Source organism: Octopus bimaculoides, chromosome 2 (assembly GCF_001194135.2).
Source record: "Octopus bimaculoides isolate UCB-OBI-ISO-001 chromosome 2, ASM119413v2, whole genome shotgun sequence".
Classification (NCBI taxonomy): Eukaryota; Metazoa; Mollusca; class Cephalopoda; order Octopoda; family Octopodidae; genus Octopus; species Octopus bimaculoides.
Genome location: NC_068982.1, coordinates 123,863,074 through 123,868,073, shown reverse-complemented (window position 1 = coordinate 123,868,073; position 5,000 = coordinate 123,863,074). Strand labels below are relative to the sequence as shown.

Here is a 5,000-nt window from a genome sequence, read left to right as displayed (position 1 = left end):
ATCATCATGATTATCGTTTTATATCCATCTTTCCATGCATGCATGAATTAGATGTGTCTTCAGTACAGTGTTTTGCCACTTGGTGCAGTCCCTTTGTCACTTCATTCATGAAGTTCAACACTAATGAGACTCCCTTCACTACTCTCACATCTTCCTTGAACCTTCTTTGCTGTTGGCTTCTTCTGCTCAAATCACTTGGCATTCCTTTACCCAACTCTGTTCTTCTTTACATATCACATATCTGTATCAGTGTAGTCTTTTCCCACTGGCATACAGCAGCTGATTTGTCTTATATTCATTTTTTTTTTTTTCAGCTCATTTGTGTTCTGTCATGCATGCACACTTACATTACACATCCAGCAGAGCATGCTCACCACATTTCTCATTTCTTTTCAGCCCTCACATATTCCCTTCCTTCGGTTGAATTGGAAATTGAAGTGAAAATGTTGTTTTATGCAACTATAGGCTAATTTTAATTTTATTTAATAATAATAAGCTCCTTTCGAGTGTTGGGCCTCATGGAGGCAATGACCGAGATCTTTGGCATTATGTCTTGCTTGAAAAGAAAACCCATCAAGCCAAGCAAAATCACAGTCGTGGAAGATACCAGTGTTGTGCAAATGGCACCTGTGCCAGCGGCACATAAAAACACCCACTACACTCTCAGAGTGGTTAGTGTTAGGAATGACATCCAGCCATAGAAACCATGACAAATCAGACTGGAGGCTGGTGCAGCCTTTCAGCTTGCCAGCCCTGGTCAAACAGTCCAATCCATACCAACATGGACAATGGGCATTAAATGATGATGGTGATGATGATGATGATTTATTTATTTGATAAGCACAATGAAAGGTTTCCTGAATGTTACTTACATCAATAGTAAAATAATAATTTAGAATACAAGATATTATTTTAATAGAATTAACAATACCATGAAAGTTAATCTAGTACATTCTCCTGTCAGAGTACTTGATCTTGGGCCTTTAAACTAGACACTGTAACTAACATGTTAAATCCCTTAACTGAGCTGTTCTCTCTTTCGCTTTCTCACTGTCTTTTTTCTATGGTGTGTGGCATGGAAGGATTAGTACTAGAAGTAATTAACCTTGACAATGGGGGATATTCATGAAATATGATGGTTTTGGAGATTACAGTTACAAAAGGACTGAGTCAGTGACCAGGTCAAAGTTGGGCAACAAAAATCTCAACACATCACAAAATAATACATTCAAAGTAAATTCAACAATTTTATGTGCTTATTAATTTACTAGAATGGCTCTTCCATGATGTAATTGTTTCAGCACAGTCTCAGATCATGTCACTTGGTAGACAAGTAGAACTTCAGAATTAATTTCTATATTTGAGTATAAATACTTAAAAAGCAACTACAATAAAATAAATGTTAAAATAATACCCTTCGTTAGTCTAACTGTAAATAATATTAGAAACATATTAAGATAATATATCCAGGTGCAGGAGTGGCTGTGTGGTAAGTAGCTTGCTTACCAACCACATGGTTCAGGGTTCAGTCCCACTACATGGCACCTTGGGCAAGTGTCTTCTACTATAGCCTTGAGCTGACCAAAGCCTTGTGAGTGGATTTGGTAGACAGAAACTGAAAGAAGTCTGTCGTATATATATATGTATGTGTTTGTGGGTCTGTGTTTGTCCACCCATCATTGCTTGACAACTGATGTTGGTGTGTTTACGTACCCATAACTTAGCAGTTCGGCCAAAGTGACCGACAGAACAAGTACTAGGCTTACAAAGGATAAGTCCTGGGGGTTGATTCATTCGACTAAAGGCGGTGCTCCAGCATGGTTGCAGTCAAATGACTGAAACCAGTAAAAGAGTACACTCATAAAGAACGATCGAGATGAGTATTATGCTTTATGCCATTGTTTTCTTGAAGAATTATTTTGATAAACGTCCAGACAGTGAACTGACAGATATATTAGTAGGTTGAACAAAATACTTTGTGGCATTTCTTCTGTTTTTACATTGTGAGTTAAAATTCCTCAACATCAAGTGTGTCTTTCATCAATTTAGGGCTGATAAGTACCAGTTGAGCACTGAGGTCAGTGTTATCAACTTCCCACTTTTCAGGCCTTGTGCCAAAAGTAGAAAGAATTATTTTGACAAATGCCATTTTTAAATACATGCAGGTAAAAATACATTTCAGCTCTGATATGTTATACCACAGAGATGCATTCTGTCTAGCAGAGCTTCTGCAAATCTTGGTGCAGGCTACATTTGATTATCTAACAAAGTGACTTGCTGCATACCTAACTAACCAACAACATACGCCTCTATCCTCTTCACTGCACAATTTTAGCATGCCGTTTTATTTTTCTTTAATTCATTTCCCATGCTTGTTCAGTTATTCAGACATACATATATATATATATATATATATATATACACATTGTCTTCAGTTATTCAGACATATATACATATATATATACACACATTGTCTTCAGTTATTCAGACATATATACATATATATACACACACACACACACATATATATATATATATATATATATATACACACATTGTCTTCAGTTATTCAGACATATATACATATATATACACACACACATATATATATATATATATATATATGTCTCTCTCACTCTCTTTCTCTATGCACACACATACATATATACATACATATATACATACATATACACATATATATATACATATATACATACATATATATATGTATATATATATATATATATATATATATATATATATATATATATATATATATGTATGTATGTGTGTGTGTATGTACATACACATTTAAATTTCAGTTATTCAAATTTATATACACAGACTCACACACATCATATATATCTACATATACACAGACAGATACATACATAAATAGAAATTTTCCTGAAACATTTGAATGTTTTCCTGGAACACCAAGGAAGATGAAGTCTTTAAGCAATATATCCCATATGTCAACTTAGTGGAATTCATCCACCTCTACACTAAAGCCATGGTAGGATTTGAACTCAGTAGTGCAAGTATACAAAGAACACTAAAAAAAAAATATCTATGAGATTTGTTTGGATTAGAGAAGTAAACTGCAATTACAAAGGCAACCAGTTATGGTGATCATCATCATCATCATCGTTTAACGTCCGCTTTGCATGCTAGGAATTGTAGGTTCTGAGTTAGGGGAAGGATAAGCAAATAACAACAGGTGGATTGAGGTTCACTGCAGCTGTTTCAAATGTGTTTTTTTTTTTTGATGAACAGAAGTGTTACAGCATGCTAACAAGCAGTTTTCATGAGGTGAATACAGGTATGAATTAAATGTTTTGAATTTATCAAGAACAAGTACAAAGTGCCATTTGACTCTACTGACCCAAATTTGGTCGGAGGGTCAAAATGTTTAATTTTTACTTGTATTCACTTGATGAAAATGGTCTTTTGCATGATGTAACACTTCTGTTCATCAATAAAAGACATGTCTGAAACATCTGTAGTGAACCACAATCCATATGTTATTTTATATATGTGTGTGTGTGTGTGTGTGTGTATGCACACATATGCACGCACATGTCCTTGTGTGTCTGTGTGTATGTGTGAATGTACACCTATGAGCACACATAGACTCACATAAATACAGATACACAAACATAGATATATATATAAGCACATGTACACACACATATATGCATATATGCTTGCACATTTCCACCCCTTCCTATTTTCTTCCCAGCTAGGTGACCTGTACACCATGTGGTCGATTTTTTGTTCATCATGTGGCATTTTCCAAGTAATTGTTACTGAAATACTAACATGAAACTGTGACACCGCATCACTTTTCTTGACCAATAACAGACTAACATCCAGTAATTAGCAGTGATTTTTTCCTGTCGACATCTCATTCTAATTCCAATGGCTGAAGACGATCATCATGCTTGAAACTTGGAGTACCAAGGAATTTGAATCAAACTGTTTGATCCATACATGTAACTCCCAATAAGTGTGTTATTCATGGCTGATGCCAGTGACTCCTAACTGGTACCTGTGCATATAAAACGCACCATTTGAGCATGGTCGGTGCCAGTGCCACCTCACAGGCTCTCATGCCAGTGGCACATAAAAAGCACCAATCAAGCATGGTCGGTGCCAGTGCCGCCCCAACTGGCTCCTATGCTGGTGGCATGTAAAAAGTACCATTTGAGCATGGCCAATGCCAGTGCTGCCTGACTGGCCCCCGTGCCAGTGACATGTAAAAAGCACACCCACTACATACACTCATGAAGTGATTGGCGTTAGGAAGGGCATCCAGCTGTAGGAACCTTGCCAGATCAGAATGGAGCCTGGTGCAACCTCGTGGCTCACCAGTCCTCAGTCAAACTGTCTAACCCATGCCAGCATGAGAAGTGGATGGTAAACGATGATGATGATGATTACGATGATATTTATCTATCTATCTATTCCCCCCCACACACACACACATATACATATACACATACATGTATATAAAATATGCATGCATATATGTGTGTGTGTGTGTGTGTGTGTGAAGAGAGAGAAAGCAGATTTAGATATATGGGTGAACACTACAAAATAGCACTAAAATCCATATAAAATTTTCAACACTGATGGAAAACATTAGAAGCTATTTTTATACCAAAAATGTATGAGCCACAAGCCAGATGCACAGCTGAAGCCTTATAAAAACAACTGCCTCAGGCATTGGATGTCACTGTTTAGAAAGCCTAACAATGTCATGTTATGCTTACGGCTGGTGCTATTGTAAAGTTTCATATGTACATACAAGAACTCACCTCTGTAGCTACCCAAATAATGTATATATGTATATATTCATCCACATGCATTTGTTCACACATAAACACACACATGCATACAGACATCTGTACACATATACATATATTCACTTTTAGGTGAATATATTGAGGCATCATAAAATTATATATATATATATATATATATATATATATATATAT

General features: G+C 36.0%; 1 protein-coding gene across 2 annotated transcripts in view; it reads right to left on the bottom strand.

The window, feature by feature from the left end:
• LOC106871048 (hemicentin-1) overlaps positions 1-5,000 on the bottom strand; it is a 359,318-nt gene that overhangs the window by 164,419 nt on the left and 189,899 nt on the right. The window lies entirely within an intron of this gene.